This window comes from Nannospalax galili, unplaced genomic scaffold, assembly GCF_000622305.1.
Source record: "Nannospalax galili isolate Female #2095 unplaced genomic scaffold, S.galili_v1.0 scaffold1892, whole genome shotgun sequence".
Lineage (NCBI taxonomy): Eukaryota > Metazoa > Chordata > Mammalia > Rodentia > Spalacidae > Nannospalax > Nannospalax galili.
This window is the reverse complement of record NW_008331144.1, coordinates 1111583-1133004: the sequence shown is the minus strand read 5'-3', so window position 1 is coordinate 1133004 and position 21422 is coordinate 1111583. Positions and strand designations below refer to the sequence as shown.

The following is a 21422-nucleotide window of genomic DNA, read 5'->3' as shown; positions in this document are numbered from 1 at the left end:
TCCTGCAGCCCCTCCTCGCATCCCCAGAGCACTGTTCTGTCATTATTTATAGCTCCTCTATTTGATTACCTTTCTAAGGGAAATTCTTGCTGTTGTATTTCTCATTCTTTAACCACAGTACCTCTTGAGTCCTTGTTTGGTAAGATGGTGATATTAGCTTCTTTTTTTAAATGTGTATGAGTGTTATACCTGCACGTGTGTAAGTGCATCCATGTAGTGCAGTGCCCTCGGAGGACAAAAGAGGGTGGCGGATCCCCTGGAACTGGCGTCACAGACGGTCGTTAGCCACCATGTGGGTGCTGGGATTCAACCCAGGTCTTCTGCAAGAACAGTGCTCTTAAGCCCCGAGCCACCTCTCCAGCCCCAATGTTGACTTCTTAGCCTAGCTGGCCTTCCACTTGCTATCTTGGTTTTTACGTTTGAGACAGGGTCTCTCTGTGTAGCCCTGGTTGGCCTCAAACCTGCCTGTCTCTGCCTCCCCAGTGCTGAGATTCAGTGGGACTAAAGGCATGCACCACGCCGCCTGCTGGTTTTACTTTTGTATTATTTGATAACATTACTTTTTTACTTACCATTTAAGCTTCTGTGCTTTGTCTATAGCTTGATTTTAGAATCTGAAAACCCATTAGACCCATTAGACTTTAGAATCTGAAAACCCATGTGTATATGACCAGCTATATATTGATTGACAACATATTTTCAGACTTAACTTGATTTGACTACTAATTTTATTTTTCCCTGTGCTGGAGATTGAACCTGGGACCTTCCTTGATAAGCAACCATTCTACACTGAATTGCATCCTGGCCCCCCTTTGCCTACTGATATTTATTTATTTATTTATTTATTTATTTATTTATTTATAGACAGGGTCTCACTGTAGCCCTGGATGCCCAGAACTTGCTATGTAGACCAGCCTGGCCTCAAACTCACAGAGATCTGCCTGCCTCTGCCTGCCCCCCACCACCAAGTGCTGGGATTAAAGGCAGGTGCCACTACACCAGCTCTTTCTTTTTTTAAATGTGTTTCAATGCTTTGCCTACACATATGTGAGTACACCAGTGTCATCCAGTGCCCACTGTGCTGGATAGCTTTAGTTGTCAACTTGACACACCTGGATGGAAGAAACCTCAATTGAGGAATTACCTCTGTCTTTGGGGCATTTCATGATTGTTAAATATTGTGGGAGGGCCCAGCCCACTGTGGGTGGTGTCATCCCTGGGCAGGTAGTTTGGAGTATATAAGAAAGCAGGCTGAGCGTGGGCCAGAAGGGTAAGCCAGTAAGCAGCATTTCTCCATGTTCTGTACTTTGGTTTCTGCCTTGGCTCCCCTTCATAGTGGACCATGTGCTGTAAGCCAGATAAACCCTTTCCTCCCCAAGTTGGTCTTGTCACAGCAACAGAGAAGCAAACTAGAATGCCTACAGAGGCCAAAAGAGGGTGTTGGGTCCCCTGGGACTGGAGTTATGAGCTGTTGTTAGCCACCATGTAGGTGCTGGGATCTGAACCCAGGTCCTCAGCAAGAGCAGTCAGCATTCTTAACCACTGAGCCATCTCTCCAGCCCTGTTTTCTGCTTTATGAATGTGGATATGGTATGACCAGCTGGAACTTCCCTGCTATGGTAGACCAAACCCTTGAGTTGAAACAAGCTTTCTCCCTTAATTGCTCTTGTCAAGGTATTTTATCACAACAGGAAAAGAAACTGAGATGGATATTCAAGTGAATGAGCACCACTGTGTTCAAATAAAGCTTTATGTACACTAACAACAGATTGGTTTGTAGGCTGTTGTCATTGACCCCCGAGTCTCCGTACACCACATGGCTCTGGAATTTATCAGCTGTCCACATTGCTTCTCCTTCTCAAGAACCCACCCAGATGTCCTCTACTTCTAGTACCTTCCAGAACCTATAGCTTTTCTCAACAGAATGAGGAAGAATAGTATTCAATCTCCTCCCGGGTTCCACATGTGATAGTACAGTGTTAAGCCGTCCTCACAGCTACCCAGTGTGGTAGGAGCAGAATGCCTGGCACACAATACTAAGTTCTCAGAAAATGGTGACAGTTCCTGTCTCTTATGGTGGGAATGAAAGTCCACCCATCAGGTGGAACGAGTCCTTGGATCTGAGCCTCTGCTGTTTCTAACATTAGGAAATTGTGTTTGTCAGGTTTCTGTCACTATAACAAATACTCAAGATCAGTAATTTATGAAAAGGAAAGGTTTCTTTTGGCCACGTTTGGTGGTTTCAGTCTATGGTGATTGACCATGCCATTTGGGTCTTGAAATGAGGCTGTACATAGTGACCAAGGCACACAATGCAACAAAGCCACTCACTTCCTGGCCAAGAAAAGAGAGTAAGCTTCAGCACTAGATCCCAGAATGCCTTCAGGCCACACCCCCAATGCCCTAAAGACCTCCCACCAGGTCCCACCTCTTGAAGGTTCATCTAAGTCCCAGTCGGACCTCAGTAGGGACCAGGCCTTTAACACACTGGCTTTTGAGGGGTGTTCAAGTTTCATTCTGTTGCTATGACAAATACCGTAACCAAAGCAACTTAGGGGAGAGGATTTATTTGGCCTGTACTTCCAGGTCACTGAGGGAACTCAAGGCGGGAACTTGCAGGTAAGCTTCAAGCATACTACACAGCATTACCTCCGACACCGGAACACAATTCACAGCCAAAGTAGAGCAGGAGCTGTGGCGGATGCTGCGTGCTGGCTGGCTTGCAGGCTCATGATTACCTAGCTTTCTTAAGCAGTTCAGGACCCCCTGCCCAGGGATGGCACCCCCTCCCCGAGTGGGCTGGGCAGTCCTCCATAGGTCAGTCTGATTTGGGAATTCCCTCAATTGAGACTCTCTTCTCCTGTGACTCTGCTCTGTGTCAAGTTGACAACTGGGACAGGAGTAGATATAAAATCCAAATCATAATAGGATGCCATGTATGGTGGTTCATGCCTGCAATCCCAGACAGGATGATCACCATGATTTTGTGGCCAGCCTGGGCTACATAGTGAGCTCCAGGCTAGCCTGGGCTACAGAATGAGACCCTGTTTCAAAAACCCAAACTTTAAAATTGGGTATGGTGGTATACACCTGTAATCTCAGCACTTGGGAGGTAGAGGCAGGAGGCTCACAAGTTCAAGGCCGCCCTCAGGTACACAGTGGGTTTGAGGCAAACCTAGGATACATGCAGTTACAGCTGCAGAGCAACATTATCTGGGATTGAAGAAACTGGGGTTGCCTCTGATTCTGGAAGTAGGATTGCCCCCCTCAAACTCAAGCATGTCTGTTTCAAGTGTCCTCCAAAATCCCCTGTCCTGGGTCAGACTGGCCCCTGGCTCTGTAACTGGGAGAAGGAAAAACAAAAAAAAAAAAAAAAAAAAAAAAAAAAAAAAACCAACCCAACCTACCACACTATAGTAGGAATACGCCACAGTTTTCATCAGATTATTATTAAGTGGCTAAAACTAATATTTACAACAAGCTTTTAATAACATGATGAAATGCTTATGTTATGAGCAGGATACAAAATTGTATATACAATATAAACTCAACAGCATCCTAAAAGTGGAGGGGGGAAAGAAGGAAATATTCTAACCAAGTGGGAGGCTTGTGAGTGGTTTTGCTTCTTTTTATTTTGCATCTGTTTTCCAAAATTTTTGTAAGGAACGTGTTTTATAGGTGGGGAAGAATAACTCGTTATTTTTAAAGCTATTTGAGGGAAGGAGCTGGTACTGGGTGAATGTGAACAGAGGCATCTATCTGTCTGCCTCCTTCTGTGCACACAAACATGGCTCTGAGAATGGCCTCCCAACTTTTGCTGGAACGAAATCACAAAGAGGCATCTGCTCTTTCCTGCCCTCCAGCAAATTAGCAAAGCTGCTTTTGGTAAAGAACACAGAAGGCTCTTGACCTACGTGGACACTATGGAATCTGGCTCATTCCTAAGTGAGACCTCGCCTCGATCTTTCGTTCGCTTTATACAGAAGTGGGACCACCCTCTCCAGATTAATAACAGGTCTAAATGGGAAGAGCGTCTGGAAACGAGGCCCAGTTGGTAGAGTGCTTGCCTGGCATGCTCGAAGCCATGGGTGTTGCAGCACCACATAAACCCAGGTGGTGGCGCATGCCTGTAATTTCAGCACTCAGGAAGTGGAGACAGGAGGCTCAGAAATTCAAGGTCATTCTTGGTCAGTTAGAAAGTTACAGGCTTGCTTAGGCTACATGAGACCCACGCATCCCACCCCCTGACAGACACACACATACTATTTGCACAACTCTCATTCTGCAGATGACCACATGTCTCAGTGTCAAAAGGTTGGACATGGTTGCGCGGAAACATGCTTTCTAAAGGTGTTAACAGAGGTGTTTATAAAAGTGTTTACAAAGGGCCGGGCTTGGTGGCGCCCGCCTTTAAAACCCCAGGACTTGGGAGGCAGAGGCAAGCGGATCTCTGTGAGTTCAAGGCCAGCCTGGTCTACATAGCAAGTTCCAGGCCAGCTGGGGCTACAGGAAGACCCTGTCTCAAAAAGGCCAAAAAAACAAAAAAGAACAAAGAAACAAACAAAAAAACAAAAAAAAAAAACAACAAAAAAGAGGCCAGCCTGGTCTACAAAGCAAGTTCCAGGCCGGCGGGGGCTACAGGAAGACCCTGTCCAAAAAAGGCCAAAAAAAAAAAAAAAAGTGTTTACAAAGTAACTAATTTGCTAAGAGCTCCTTTTACCTGGAATAGCTGGAGCTCTGGTTTTAATTGCAATTTTTATTTACGATGCTCTGATTGACATTTTAATGTCCTATTACATACAAGTGGCTGTGTAAAAGTAGTTTTTAGTTACTATTTAATTATAAGCCACAAGTAGTCAGGTCTACCACTGTAGTGGCCCCCTAGGAAGGGTCCTTTTTTTTTTTCCCCCTCCGGCAACCCCCCCCCTTCTTTCAATTTCTCGCTCCTTATTCCAGGCCTCGGTCTTTACTTTTGCCTCTTTTTGAACTTTTCCTTATCACAAACCCCCATTCCTGCTTCCATGGCCCATAGGGACCAAGTTCCCTAGAAAGCAGAGCACAAGACAGCTGGCAGCTGCTCTCCTCTGGGAGCTTGGGAAGCCCTGAATGTGACCAGGAGCATTGCCAAGGTCTTCCAAGCTCACCACAGGTGCCTCCGGGGACCCTGCCCACCCTGCTTGTTTCCCTCATGTGGTCACAGAGGCAGATATCCCACCTGGAGCTCAACAGAGGCTCCTGAGTCTTCAAAGGAGCTCTCTTCCAAGGCAGATGGCCCAGAAGAGGACACCCCAGATCCCAGGTACACCCTGACAGGCGTTGCCAGAGACAAGAAGAGGAGGAGGAGAAAGGAGGTGAGGGAGTTAGAAGTACAGAGAAGACTCTGTCTTTTCCAAATTTATTTATTTTTATTTTATTTTTATTTTTGAGACAGGGTCTCCCTGTAGCTATAGCTGGCCCGGAACTCACTATGTAGACCAAGCTGGCCTTGATCTCATAGAGGTCCACCTGCCTCTACCTCCAGAGTTCTGGGATTAAAAATGTACACCACCACTCCTGGCTTATTTTTATTTTTTATATGTATGAGTGTTTTGCCTACACTGGTGCATGCAATGCCCACAGAAGACAAACGAGCATGTCGGATCCCCTGGAGCTAGAGTTACAGATAGTTGTTTGCCGCTATGTGGATGCTGAGACCCGAACCTGGGTCCTCTGCAAGAGCAGCCAGTGCTCTTAACTTCTGATCCAGCTCTCCAGTCCCGAGCCTCTCTGTCTTTATATAATCACACTAAGGAGGAAGGAGGGAGAGGAAAAGGAAGGGAGAGAAGAAGGGGGATCGGAGTAAAGGAGAGAGAGGAGTGGAGCAGAGAGGAGGAAAAAAGAGAGAAAGGGAATGGGATAGGAAAGAGAGGACAAGAGAGGGAGGAGAGGGATGGGAGATAGGAGAGAAGATGGGAGGGGGAGGGGGGAGAGAGAGGAAGAACTGGCTGCCTGTCACTTGAAGACTCTTGATGGGGAGTGCTTCCCTCCTCTGCTTCCTGCCCTGCCTTTTGTTCTTTGTGTCATAAATCCTGTGAGTAAAGGGGCCTCATACTGCAGTTTTTTTCCCAAGGTCTCCTCTCTCTCTGCTCCAGATGACTCAGAGTTGAGTTCTACTCTGGAAGACATTGTTTGAGAAGCACCAGATAGGTGCTGAGCCCCAGGCAGTCTCAGGGGCAGAGGTCAGGGACCAGCCCCTGATTTTTCCTGGTCTCCTTTTTGTCTTGGAGCTGTGTCCACTGGACAGAGAAAGACTGACTGACTTGTTAAGGTGGACCCTTCTCTTCTTCCTGGTTCCCTTCTCTGCCCACCGGCACTGGCTTTTCCTCAGTGTCTTTCCCTGCTTCAGCAGAACCCATCATGCTTGCTTACCCATCAAGAGACAGGCAGAGGGCACTGCCTACTGGGGTCAACACTGTAAACCGTGACTAGATGAGAGATGTGCTGGATAGCTTCAGTTAACAACTTGACACACCTGGGAAGAAGGAGCCTCAATTGAGAAATTACCTCTATCCAATTGGCCTGTGGCCATGTCTGTGAGGTGTCTTAAATTGCTCGTTGATGTTGGAAGGCCCAGCCCACTGTGGGCAGTACCACCCCTGGGCAGGTGGTCTGAGGTTGTATAAGAAAGCAGGCCAAGTCGGGTGTGGTGGCACACTCCTTAATCCCAGCACTCGGGAGGCAGAGGCAGGCGGATCTCTGTGAGTTCGAGGCCAGCTGGTCTACATAGTGAGTTCCAGGCCAGCGGGGACTACAGGGAGACCCTGTCTCAAAAAGACAAAAAAGAAAAAGAAAAAAGAAAGCAAGCTGAGCACAAGCCAGAGGGGCAAGCCAGTAAGCAGAGTTCCTCAATGGTCTGCCTCCAGATTCCTGCCCCAAGTTCCTGCCTCAGCTTCCCTCAATAATTTGACTATAAGCCAAATACACCCCTTTCTCCCCAAGTTAGTTTTTAGTCAGCATGTTTTATCACAGCAATAGACAGCTAACTAGAACAAGAGGTCTGCATCCTTAGATACCTGGTTGCTCTAATCAAAAGGCAAGAAAGCTATTTGGGGACTAGAGAAATGACTCAGTGGTTAAGAGCACTTCTGCACTTCCAGAGGACCTGAGTTTGGTTCCCAGTACCCACATCTGATTGCTCACAAACACCTGTAATTCCAGGGGATATGATACCCTTTTCTGGCCTCTGTGAGCAATTGTACACATGTGGCATACACACACACATACACATAAATAAAATTCAAAATGAATCTTTTTAAAAAAGAAAGCTATTTCAACAGTCAGTGTATGAAAGGGTATAAGTGACACCCAGATCTGGTCCCTACTACCTGTGTGGGTTTTTTTTATTATTTTTATTTTATGTGTATGAATGTATTGCCTGCATTGTGTAAGTGCACCTGTGTTGTGCAATGCTTCAGGAGTCAGAAGAGGGCACTGGATTCCCCTGGAACTGAAGTTACGGTGGTTGTTAGCTGCCATGTTGATGCTGGGATTTGAACCCAGGTCCTCTGCAAGAGCACCCATCTCTCCAGCCCCTACTTGTGTGTTCTTAAAGACTGAGAGCTGACTGGCACTCTGTACTTCTTCCATACCACACATCAGAACCAAGACTCGTGAGTGTGTAGTGAAGAGATGAGTTATCAGAGAAGCCTTGCATGTGGGGAAAATGAATTACCTGGCTGTGCATAGGACATAACCACATGCCCATGGGCAATAGTAGGTTCCATATCTGCTCTACGGATGTCAGGTGTCCTGACTTCCCCCCATGGACCAGAAGTTGTCATCAGTGTTGACACTCAACGTGACTGTTCTCTGATTTGATCCATCATGACCACTCTGGGGTGTGTGTGTATATATGGGTACCAGAAATCAACCTCAGATGTTGCTCTACCTTGTTTTATTTTATTATTATTTGTATTTTGTGTGTGTGTTTGTATATGTGTATTGCCTGTATTTTGTAAGTGCACCTGTGTCATGCAGTGCCCACAGAGGACAGAAGAGGGTGTCAGATCCCCTGGAACTGGAGTTCTGGACAGTTGTTAGCCGCCATGTGGGTGCTGGAATTCGAACTGGGGTTTTCTGCAAGAACAGCCAGTGCTCTTAACTGCTGAGCCAGCTCCTCTGCCTTGTTTTTTGAGACAGGGTCTGTCACTGGCCTGGGTCTTGCCCATTTGCCTGAGCTGGCTGGTCAGTGAGCCCCTGGGGATCCACCTGTCTCTACCTCCCCCAGCTTTTCCATGGGTGGAGGATCCAAATCCTGGTTCCATGTCTACGTGGTAAGCATTGTACCAACTGAGCCTTCTCCCCAGCCTTGGGGTTTCCATTTTTCAGGGGAGGTTGTTGAGGATCAGGGGGAATGGGAGATAGGTCCATTCTGCATTTGGTAAGACACACAGTTTGGGCCAGTGAGATGGCTCAGTGAAGGCATTTGTCACCAAGTCTGAGGATCTGAACTTGATCCCTGGGACCCACTAGTGGAAGGAGAGAACCAACCTTGGAAAGTTGTCCTCTGACCTCCACATAGGCACTGTGATACATGCACAGCCATACACATACACACACACACACACACACACACACACACACACACACACACCAATAAACATACTGGCAATCAAAATACTTGTACAAATAAAAATAAATAAATCATTTTTTTTAATGTTTATGCAAAAGCCGGACATGGTGGCTCATGCCTTTAATCCCAGCACTTGAGAAGCAGAGGCAGGTGGATCTCTGAGAGTTTGAGGCCAGCCTGGTCTACATAGTGAGTTCCAGGCCAGCTGTGGTGGTACACTTCTTTAATCCCAGCACTTTGGAGGCAGAAGCAGGTGGATCTCTGTGAGTTGAAGGCTAACCTGGTTGGCATAATAAGTTCTAGTCCAATCAGCTGCACAGACCCTATCTCAAAATAATAATAGTAATTTTTAAGACATGCAGATTATTCTTCCCTGAATCGACTATCTCCATATTCCCCTGAGATCTTAGAAACTATATTAGTAGAGGACAACCCCCCCCCGCCCCACTTTTGCAGAACACCCTCAGCCAACTCTTCAGATGCAACTGCGGGCTATCCTTCTGGGAGAAGCAACCCTCCTCCTCTGTCAGCCTCCAGCTAAACATCTGGGGCTCATCCATCTGCCATGCAACCACCCTTGAAAGAAGGATGACCAGATGCCCCCAAACACACTGCTCTTCTCATGTGGCCTTACGAGCAAGGGGTGAAATTGGGTGTTACACTCTTCTCCTCCTAGTAGCCTGCCCCAGCGTCATTCTCTTTCCTATCCCCCTAACACCTCCCATGTAAGTACAGTGTCTGCAGAGGACAGACGAGAGCATTGGATGCCCTGGAACTGGAGTTATGGACAGTTGTTAGCCACCATGTGGGTGCTGGGATTTGAACCCAGATCTTCTGCAAGAACAGCCAGTGCTTGTAACTGCTGAGCCATCTCTCCAGCCCCAAAGGGGGGGTGTACTTGCTTGGAACGGTACCTGTACAGAGGTCAGAGGACAACTTTCTGGAGTCCATTCTCTCCTTCTACCTTTATGTAGGTCCCAGGGATCAAACTCATACTTTAGACCACCTGGCAAGCATTCAACATTCTAGTTCATTTGTTTGTTCATTCATTCATTCACTCATTCATTCATTCATTCAAGACAGGGACTCATAGAAAAGGTGAGCTTGAAACTCTTTAGTAAGGATGACCTTGAACTTCTGATCCTTCTGCCTCCACCTCCCAAGTGCTAGGATTCCAGGCATGCGCCACCACACCTAGTTTTTGTAGTGCTGGGCATGGACCCCAGCACTTGGTGCTTGCTAGGCAAACACTCTACCAACTGAGCTACATCTCCAGCCCTCAACACTCTAGTCTAATAGGATTATGGTGGAACCCAGGAATCTGGGTTCTAAAGCTTCCCAGGGGATTCTGATGTGCAGTCACGACTGAGAACTGCTATAGCAGATAGACCACTAGACACAATGGTGCAGAAAGATGGAAGTGTGTCCTAGCAGAGCTTACAGGCTGGATGGGGTGACTGATTGACTTAGTCAGTTAATGAATTGTAACTGTACTCACTTTCTGGAGGATTGAGACATCCTACTGAAAGTTCAACATAAATAACAGACATTAATAAGGCGCAAGCTGGGGAAAGAGCATCCTGTGTTGAGGTCAGCATGTGCAAAGGTCCGGGGTAGGGAAAGGGTTTGGAGTATCCAAAGACCCAAAGATGAGCTGATTGGAGCTCATAAATAGGTCGATCCGGGGCTGGTAAGTAAATGATCGCCTGCTGTCCTTTGTTAGCCTGTGATGAGGCCATCCAAGATGCTGTGAGTGCTTGAGTGTTGATGTGAAAGGCCCAGTCGTCTGTGTTCTGGAGTAAGCTGATGCATGAAGGCTGAATGAAGAAAGGGCTGCCTCTATCGCCTGGCTAATGAGATGGAGGGGAACCTCCCTCCTCCAGCACATGAAAAAGATTCTTTTCTCAGCCTCTGTGGGGTGGAGTGGGACATCAAAAGAAAGGGTGCAGTATTTAGAAAAAGGCTAGGAGTTTCTCCGTGTCTCTGGTTGGAGAGATAGCTCAGCAGGTAAAGGCCCAAAGACCTGGTTCCATGTGCTGGCCAACATAGTGAAAGGAGAGAATTGACTCCTACAAGTTGTCCTCTGACTTCCATTCAAATGCCATGGCACACAGGCCCGTAGACACAAGTAATTAATTGTGTGTGTAAATCATTTTGTAATGTGAATTAATGCACAAAATGATTGGTGTATTAGTTTTTCTTCTGGTTCCTGTGATAAAATACCCCAGCAGGCCAGGTGTGATGGCACATGCCTTTAGTTGCCTTTAATTGACTGAGGAGTCAGTCAGCCCATCCACTTGGGAGGCAGAGGCAGGTGGATCTTTGTGAGATCAAGGTCAGCCTGGTCTACACAGAGAGGTCCAAGCCAGCTGGGGCTACAGGAAGATTCTCTCAAAACAACAGCAATACCCCAACAAAAGCAATGGAAGGAAGAGGAAGGAAGGAAGGAAGGCAGGAAGGAAGGAAGGAAGGAAGGAAGGAAGGAAGGAAGGAAGGAAGGAAGAGAGGGAGGGAGGGAGGGAGGGAGGAAGGAAGGGCTTATTTGAGCTTATAGTTTGAGGGTAAGCCCATCACAGTGCCAGGGGATTAAAGCAGCTCGTCAAGTCACATCCGAAGTCAGGAAGCAAAAAGATGAATACTGATGTTAAGCTTGCAGTTTCCTTTTTATGCAGTCCAGGACTCCAGACAGTAACCTTACCCCCATTAACCCGATCTAGGTAATCCCTCACAGGCCAGAGGCTTGTCCTCTAGGTGATTCTTCTAGATCCTGTCAAGTTGAAAATCAGTGTAAGCCATTGCAATCCATTGTCAAGAACCTAGAGTCTGATTTCTCACTGTGTTGATGGTTCAACAGCACTGCCTCTGAGATGCCGTGTAGATCCTGGTTTGCACTGAGTTCCTCCTCCTCCTTCTTCCCCGATCCTCATAGAACTCACAGAGATCTGCCTATCTCTGCCTCCTGAGTGCTAAAATTAAAGGTGTGTGCCACCATGCCCAACCCATCTTTTGCTTTCTAAAGATGGGTTCTTCATAGAAGCCTAATAAAGACATATAAACAGATAATTATAGGCTAGGGAGATGATCAGTCAGTACAGAGCCTGCTGTACAAGCAGGAGGACCCAAGTTCGGATCCCCAGAACCCATGTGAAAAAGGCAGGCGTGGTAGCACATACCTGTAACCTCAGAGCTGGGTAGAGGGTAGAGACAAGCGGATCCCTGAAGCTCATTGGCCAGTCAGTCTAGCTGAATTGATGAATTTCAGGTTCAAGGAGAGATCTTGTCTCAAAAAATAAAAAGTAGATGGGCTGGAGAGATGGCTCAGCAGTTAAGAACTGCTAACTTGGTTAGCTTCAAGAATACCAGCTGCTCTTACAGAAGGCCCAGGTTTGGGTCCCAGTACCCACGTGGCAGCTAATAACCATCCATAACTCCAGTTCCAAGGGAATCCAATACCCTCTTCTGACCTCCTTGGGTATTGAATGACATGGGTACACTTACATACATGCAGGCAATACACTCATACACACACACACACACACACACACTATATATATATTGTGTGTGTGTGTGTGTGTGTGTGTGTGTGTGTGTGTGTGTAGAGACAGAAAACAGAGGCAGGCCACTCTGTTTGAGGCCAGTCTGGTCTGCATATGGAGTTCTAGACGATCCAGGACTACATAGTGAGACCCTGTCTCACAATATATACATACCTAAATTTTTAAAAAATAATTTAAAAAAACAAAAAAAGGTAGAGAGTGATTGAGAAAAGACACCTGACATGAACTCCTGACATCTGAATATATGCACACACATACACATACCCACACGTGCACACATCCATTCTAACAAGTACATATACCCCAAGCATAAGACTGCAAACACATACAAATAATTTTTCTAATGTTTCAAAGCCATAAAATTATATTTCCCCTTTCTTTTAAAAATATTTTATTTATTATTTTTATTTTATTTTATGTGTATGAGCGTCTTGCATATGTGTAAGTGCACCTGTGTCATGTAATGCCCAAGGAGATCAGAAGAGGGCGTCAGATCCCCTGGAACTGGAGTTACAGATGCCATGTGTGCTGGGATTTGAACCCGGGTCTTCTGCAAGAGCAGCCAGTGCTCTTAACGGCTGAGCCATCTCTCCAGCCCCTATTTTCCCTTTCTTACTGTGAAGCAATTCCCGGCTAGAATTAAGGAAAAGGAAATCACCTAGCTCAATCCATCCCTCCAGCCATCATCTATCCAAAGTTGAATAGTTTCCGATCCACAGTAACAAATTTCAGGGACTAGGTATACAGAAGTCACAAGACCACTCTGTTCCCTGCCTTCGTGGAGCTTACAGTCTAGTGTTAACAAATTAGAAATAACATGTGTCCTAAGGAAGTGTGGCTAAGCCATTACTAGACTGGCATGGAAATGGGTCAGCTGTGCTTTCTAATTGATCTTCAACATGAACCCTATGAATAAATTAGTGAAGCAGAGCAGAGGGGGCAGGGGAAAAATGGTTCTATAGGATACTGTGGGCAACCTGTGCAAAGGTCCTGGGACAGAGAGGAGGCACAGCCTTTTCTCATGGAAGGAGGTTCCTGGGATACTCCCCAAGTTAGTCCCTGTGTCAGTCAAGACAGGCATTCAAGATCTGGGTATTTTAAAAAAATATAAGTGAATTTCAAGATGTTACTGGAACAAACAAGGTCCACTATATGCATACCTGCTAACTCTTCCCTCTTTCTAAGCTGGCATGAAGCGTCTAAAACTGGTCACATAACCCTGCCTCCTAATGCATTTTATGTCCTACGATTCCTATCTATGTGTTTTTCTCTACAGTACTGTTAAACTTGGTTAGCTTCAATTTTGCCAGTAGTAAAATTAGTTGGGTGAGGCTGGAGAGAAAGCTCAGTGGTTAAGAACACTGACTGCTTTTGCAGAGGACCCAGGTTCAGTTCCCAGCACCCACATGGTGGATCACAACCAGCTGTAACTCCAGCTCCCAGACATCTGATGCCCTCTTCTGGCATCTGTGGGCAGTGAATGCACGAGGTGTACATATATACACACAGTCAAACTCTCATACACACAAATGAAAAATAAATCTTAAAAAAATTATTTGGGGCCAGGCGTGGTAGTGAACATCTTTAATCCCAGCACTTGTGAGGCAGAAGCAGGTGGATCTCTGTGAGATAGAGGTCAACCTGGTTACATAGTGAGTCCTAGGCCACTTGGACTTCATAGAGACCCTGTCTCAAAAAGACCCTCCTCCCAAAAAATTGATTGTGCAATGCTGACCTAAGACTGACAGTGGGTGTGTAGGCCTGGGAGTTTCAAAGGAGCCTGTTATTAAACTTATTGCTAGGGCTGGGGCTGTAGCTCAGTGGTAGAGTACCTGCCTAGAGTACATAAGGCAATCTAGGTTCAAGCTGCAGTAAAGCAAAAACTTAGTGCTGGAGGAGCCTCATGTGACTCTAAGGAAGGGCATCCCATCTCACCCTCAGACCATGAGCTGTGGGGCTAAGCAGACCTGGCTCCAATCTGGCCCTGCCCCTCACCAGATGCATGGCCTTTCTCCTAGTAAATGGGGCTGTTACTCCCACCTTGCAGGGATCCAATACAGGTCTGCTTCCCACAGGCCCTGGCAAAGGGGCAGCCATTGCTGCTATCACAACACCCAGTGAGTGGGGACAGCCATGCCCCTCCCTCTGTGTGAAAATCAACAGGACTCCAAAAAGATTGCCCAGCCAGGCCCAGGGCAGCTCTTCAAGGTCAGGGGTCACTGTCATTGACCAATAGTCCTGAGTGAACTAGTGGTCACTTGGGGAATTACAGGGATCTCCCTCCAGCACATGGCTGGAATCCAGCAGACCTAGGCCCAAGGTTCAGCTCTAGGCCCATCACTAATGACCGGGGAACCTGGGACAAAGAGCTGACTCCCAGTTGGCAGAGGGGGAGGAATGACTGGAAGGCCAAATTCAGGGCAAGTTTGGTGCCGAACTTCCTAAATGGTGCCTCAGAAACCTACAAGGGGACTTGGGAGACAGCCCAGTCAGTAAGTAAGTGCTGTGTAAGTACAGGGACCTGGGTTGGATCCTCAGAACCCAAATAAAAAAGCCAGACATGGTGGTATATGCTTGTAATCCCAACACTGGAGCCACAGGAGCACCCCTGGGGCTCACTGGCCAGGCCAGCCAGTCTAGCACAATCAGACAAACCCTACGTCAGTGAGAGCCCTGTCTCAAAACAAACACACAACTAGGTGTACATCATCTGAGGAAGGATGACACTTGAGTTTGTCCTCTGACCTCCATGCATGTGGACATGAACCAGCACATGCATGTACCTGCATACACAGAAAAACTTATAAGAAGCCTGAGTGTCACTGTTACACAAACGTGGAAATTGAGGCCTGGTGATTGGCTCAAGGCCATGAAACTGAGTGAACAGCCCCATTGTCACATGGGATAGAAGCCTTACTGAGCCACTGCCCCGGGACAATCCAGGAAACACTCTGGAAGGATGCATGACTTTCCCAGGCTACAGCAAAGTCAGATCAAGTGAGCTGAGCCTCAGTTTCCCTCCTTTATCATGGTGTTGACAGATTCTGGTTCACACACCGCACAGCTGTTAAGAGTTAAGGAGGTATGCAGATTGAGTCTTAGTTGGACATAGTGGCAATACCAACACTCGGGAGGTAGAGCAGGCAGATCTCCATGAGATTGAGGCCAGCCTGATCTTCATAGTGAGTCCCAGGCCAGCTGGGGCTACATACCTCATGCCTGACACACAGTGGATGAACAGTATGTTGTTGGTATGGACTGAACTTAAGGCTTACCCATGTGACAAGCCCATCCCAGGACTCATGGTACACAGGGGGGCCTGGCGATTTGCTGCCACACATTGAGGGTAATAACAGTGCATTTAGTGGCCCCCCCATGCCTGGTTTTGGCTCCCCAAAGCTCTGCTATTCGGTTGCCAGTTACTGTATTAACTTATTTGTATGTAAACACTTATCCCCCATAACCTTCTCTTCCCAGACATTCAAGATAATGATACCCAATCTCTGGAACATTGCAGACATCACTTCAGAAGCATTCTGTTGCTATAGGAATGTTTATGATGTGCTTCTCGCTAGAATTTCATGAGCCACCAATTCCAAAGTTGCAGATGATGTAGCATTTGAAGCTGGGAGTGAGGGAGGATGTGTGTTTGCATTAAAAAGAAAACAAGCCTTTGAAAGGGGAAGTTTTCTTCTGCAGAGCTATCTGCTTCTAAAGTTTAAAATAAGAGCTACTTAAAAGCTGAGAGATTAGAGCTCTGAGCGCTTTCTCTTCAGTGTTCAGATGTGTAAGAATGTCTTGGAATGCTTCCCTCAGGAACTAAGGCAATTATTAAGGCAGTAGGCATGGGAGGCTTTTTTAAAAATATAAGACGGCTGTCACAGACAAAGGATTTCTTGACATTTAAAAAAAATCATTTTGGGGACCATCGAGATGACTCGGCAGGCAAGGGTACCTGCTGCCAAGCCTGATGACGAGTTTGATCTCTGGGACCCACTTAGTGGAAGGAGAGAACTGACTCCTGCAAGTTGTCTTCTGACCTCCACTTGTGAGCCGTGGCACTTTACACACACAGATAAACAAACATAAATAATGTAATTTTTAATTTTAAAAAAATCACTTAATTATATATATATGAGTCTTTTGTCTGCTTGTATGTAAGTGCACTACGTGTATGCAGTGCCTCAGGAGGTCAGAAGAGGGTGTTGGATCTCCTGGAAATGGAGTTACAAATGACTGTCAGCTGGCATGTGGGTGCTGGGAACCAAACCCAGATCCTCTCGAAGAGAAGCACTCAGTCCCAACTGGCCTGGCCTGGAACTCACTATGTAAACCAGGCTGGCCTTGAACACACAGAGAGCCACCCCACCTCTGGCTCTGTAGCCAGTGCTTTTAACCACTGAGCCATCTCTTCACCCTCTAAAATTTTTTACAAATTATTTTTATAGGGCAGGGGAGTGACTTAGTGGTTAAAGAGCTTGCCACACAAGCATGAGATCATGAGGTTGAATGCTGGGTAGACATGGAAACCTGCTTGTAATTCCAACACTCCAAAGGCAGAGATGGGATCCCTGGAGCAGCTGGTCCATATCGGTGAGCTCTGGGTTCAACTGAGAGACCCTGCCTCAGCGAATTAGGTGGATAGCAAACGAGGAAGAGTCTTGACACCAATCTCAGGCCTCCACAATCCAGGAAGACTCTGGACATCAACTTCAGGTCTCCACATGCATCCACAGACATACATGTATACCATTACACATACAAACATGCCCACACAAGACATACCACACAGGCAAAAGAGAAAGAAAAAATCATTTTATAGCATTAAATAGAAGGAATGGACACCAGTGACGCTTGACATTTTGAAAATAATTTCTTTTCTGAAATGTCCCAGTCCTATTTCTAACGGACTCTTGGTCACCATTCAGAGAGGCAGCTTGGACCAGGGTTGGGAAGGTGGAGGTGGCTCTGGGAAGCTCAGGGTAGGAACAGGCAGCTCCAGGGACTGCTTTCTGTGAACTTCGCATGCTTTGTTACCTGAATATGGCAAGTGGCTAGAGAGACGGCTCAGCAGTTAAGAGCACTGGCTGCTCTTGCAGAAAACCAGGGTTCAGTTCCCAACTGGAGGCTTACAACCAGCAGTAACTCTAGTTCAGCGGGATCCGACACCCCCTCTGGCCTCTGCAAGCATTACACCCACGTGGTGCACTTACATCCAGGCAAAGCATTCATACATAAAATAAAAATAAATCAAAAAATTTTCTTAAAAAGAATTAACTCTCCATAGTCCAAAGGATGACTTTGAAATCACTCCTCTCTAACCACGCTCCATCTCTCCCAGCCAGATAACTTGCGAAGATGCGGTTTGGAGCACGCATACATAGGCAGCAAAGTTGTGCTTCAGGAATGGGCTCCCCATCCACAGTCTATGACAGAAGGCTGGAAATTGAGAGCAGACACTTAGAAACTTTCACATCAGTTTAACTAAATCATCTCTCAGATTGAATCATTGGAAAAAAAAGTTACTCTGTATGACTGTCAATTTCTCTAGAAGTTCATTTTTCTTGTATTTCAGGGAAGTATTTGTCAATGACTTAGAAATTAAAATGCAAAAACAAAAATAGTCCTCTGTCACAAATTGTTTGAGAAGCACTGAGCCACAGCACTTCAAGGTGATCTCAAACAATTTAGGAAGCACTGTGCCACAGCACCTATAGCTGATCACAAAGTTCGAGAGGCACCGTGCCATGGCTTTTGTATCTGATCACAGTTTGAGAAGCACTGAGCCACAGCACTTGGAGCTGTCACAGCACTCACAACTCTCTCTCTCCGTCCCCCCGTTCCCTCCCTCCCTCTTTCTTTCTCCCCCACTTCCCTCCCACTCCATCCCTCCCTCCTTCCCTCCTGTCTTTGGAAAGCTGGGACTGTGTCTAAGTCACCACAGTGACCTCTCCTCTGCTGGATGCTGTGGTGAGCTAAGAGAAAATGGTGAGGTGACCCTCCCATCTCCTTTTCCCTCAGGCCCAGGTCTCTTCTTCCCACCTGCCCAGCAGCATGAAGACAGCATGACTGGCCAGCCGCAGGAGAAGCCCCCAGAGCCAGGCTCCCAACTGCCGACGCCAAGGTGAGCTGGCCTCCTTTCTTCAAGGAAGGTGGAGGACATTTCATTTGAATGAATTTATCCCTCATGGTGTGCAGGAAGAATGGGATGTGCTGGGGAAAGGGTAGGCCTAAAAAGTGCGTGCTGGATGCACAAGTCCCAGGTAGGCTCAAGCCAGACACAATCTCAGCATAGGCATGGGGAGGTGGGTAAGAAACCCCAATGCTACCTGAGGAACTATTGCAACTGAGAGCTGCTGGGAAGGAGAGAGTCAGTCTCATTTAAGGGAGAGACTCTTGGTAGGCTGATCAGGCTCCAGTGGATGGACCAACACCAAAGGACATTTAGGGAATGCAAATTTGACTCTAAAGGCATGCATACATGAACTTGAAGGGGATAGTAAGGGGGGTGCAGGTAGGGGAGGGGACTTAAATATGATCAAAATATATTGTATAAAATTCGCAAATTTTTCAGTTTTAAAAAATGTGCATTCCCAGCACTTGGGAGGCAGAGGCAGGCAGATCTCTGTGAGTTTGAGGCCAGCCTGGTCTACATAGTGAGTTCCAGGACAGCTGGGGCTACAGGGAGACCCTGTCTTAAAAAGACCAAAAAAAAAGAGTGCATTCCAACACTGGAGAAAGGTGGCTCAGTCAGTAAAGCATTTGCCTCACAAACCCGAGAGCCTAAGTTTGCCTGCCCAGAATCCACGTTAGAAGCTTAGTACAGTGATGTGCCCCTGTGATCCCAGTGATGGAGAGCCCGGAGATGGAGACAGGTATATCCCTAGCGTTGGCTGGCTGGCTTAGCATACTTGGAGAAGTTCCAGGCCAGTAAGAAAGAACTCACAACTGAGTGTCTAGGATGGAGCTCTCCTTACACCACCACCTCCTGAGTCTGGGGCTTTGCACGGGTCTTTTAAGGAATTTTGAATGAAAGAATCTCTGGATTGTGGGACTGGAGAGATGGCTCAGCGGTTAAGAGCGCTGGCTGCTCTTGCAGAGGACCCACATTCACTTCCCAGCACACGCATGGCAGCTAACAACTGTCCATAACTCCAATTCCAGGGGTTCTGACACCATCCTGTGGCCTCTGCAGGTGCTGCACAACACAGGTGCACTTAAGTACATGCAGGTGATAGGACAGGATTGCAGTGACTGCTCAGTCTGTGATCTGGGATTCCTGGTACATGCCAGAGAGACTCCTGTCCTGTCCCTCACTGAAACTGAAAGGAATCTTAAATTCTAAACAGCTTCAGATAGCGCATTAGTTACTTTTGTTGCTCTGGTAAAATACGTGACCAAAGCAACTTAATGAAAGATGGGTTGTGTTTTGACTCCGATTTTAAGAATAGGTGTAGTCCCTTGTGGTGGGGAAGGTGGGACAGCAGGTGCATGAGGTGGTTGGGCATACTGTGTCCAAACTCAGGAAGCAGAGAGGGACAGATGCTGGTACTCAGCTTGCTTTTCTCCTTGTATTCATTTTGAGACCCTAGGCCATGGGATGGTGTCACCCACATTCAGGGTGGGTCTTCCCTCCTCAGTTAAAACCTCCTTGAAACACCCTGATAGATTCAAAGGTGTCTTTCCATGGTTCTTCCAAATTCAATCTGGTGACTGATGATTAACCATCATAATTGCTTGAAAAATTCTTCCTAGCAGTGGGATTCATTCTACTTCTCTGTGATTTCTGTCTATGAATCTCTGCACTGCCATCTGCAACCACAGACTCATCTCACTATGGAGACCAGGCTGGCCTCAATCTCACAGAGATCTGCCTGCCTCTGCCTCCCGAGTACTAGAATCAAAGGTGTGCACCACCACGCCCAACCCCCTTCTTTATATTTTATCTCTTCAATTTGTTTCTTATATATTCCATAACCCGTTGAAAGGATGATCTTTAATTGTTGGATTTGGTTTTTTTATATAATCATTAAAATGAGTTTTGTTTTGTTTTGAGACAGGGTCTCACTGTGTAGGCTGGAACTCACTATGTTTACCAAGCTGACCTTGAACTCACAGGGATCTGCCCACTTTTGCCTCCTGAATACTGAGATTAAAGGCATGAGCCGTCACGTCTAGTGGGATTGTTCTTTGTGCTATGCAAATCAATTATTATTTCCTTTCCTGATTTTGTTTGATTAATTTGTTAACTATTGAAAGAAATGTGTGGCCAGGGGTATGACTCAGTGGGAGCTCCCTTGTCTAGCATGTAGGAGCCCCTAGTTTCGATCCCCAGCACCTCCCTAGCATGCCACCTCTAAAGAGAGAGAAACATGTTAAAATTTCTCCCATGATTTGCCAGTTGCTCTTTGAGATGTTGAAATTTCTATTTTATGTATTTTAAAACCATGCTACTTGGAGTATATTGGTTTAGTTATTGCCTGTCTTGCTGGGTAGATTAGCACATGCCTATAATCTGAGGGCTGAGGCAGGAGGATCCCAAGTTCAAGGGCAGCCTGAGCCACTACTTAAGATTCTGGATCTAAAACACACACACACACACACACACACACACACACACACACAATATTTATTACATTATTTTAATGATGAATTAGGATTCGTCTGCACCATATTAATATTCTTTTAATTTTGTCTGTTCTTTCTTTTACATTGAAGTGATCCACCCTCATTTCTGTTTTCTGTCTTCCTATTTAGAACCTGCATGTTCTGTATCTATTTTCAATGGTTACCCCAGATATTTTAACAGCCATACTTAAAGTCTAAAATTAACCAGTGTCTTTCCCCTCCTCCCAAACAATACAATAACCATAGACAGATTTAATTTTAATCACTACTTTTCCCAACTTACATACTATAATTTTCTTGTGTTTTCCCTTGACCCTATTTTTCCCTTACAAATTAGACACCCTTGCTTTACATAGTGTTGATATAGATTTACCTGCACGTTTATCCATATTCTTCTCTCAAATTCTGTGATCATTCATTCATGAATCTGGGATCATTTCTCTTCTCTCTGAAGCACATCCTTTAACATTACCCTTTAGTGGAGGTTTGTTGGTGACAACTCTCAAGATTCTTAATGTTTCGAGGTTTTTGTGGTAGTGGTGGTTTATGTTATTAGTTACTTTTCTTGTTCTTGCAAAAGATACCTATCTAAAGCAACTCGAGGAAGGAAGGGTTGACTTTGGCTC

The 21422-nt window shown here is 46.3% G+C and overlaps 1 protein-coding gene across 7 annotated transcripts in view; it reads left to right on the top strand.

The window, feature by feature from the left end:
• The window catches only part of Trerf1 (transcriptional regulating factor 1), a 164600-nt gene that overhangs the window by 46230 nt on the left and 96948 nt on the right, over positions 1-21422 (top strand). For 6 of the 7 annotated variants that reach the window (XM_017795754.2, XM_017795752.2, XM_008823317.3 and 3 more), the window contains exon 2: positions 18190-18292. The exons of the other annotated variant lie outside the window; for it this stretch is intronic. The gene's annotated coding sequence lies outside the window, so the exon portion shown is untranslated. The remainder of the gene's footprint in view (positions 1-18189; positions 18293-21422) is intronic. 7 annotated transcript variants of the gene reach the window in all.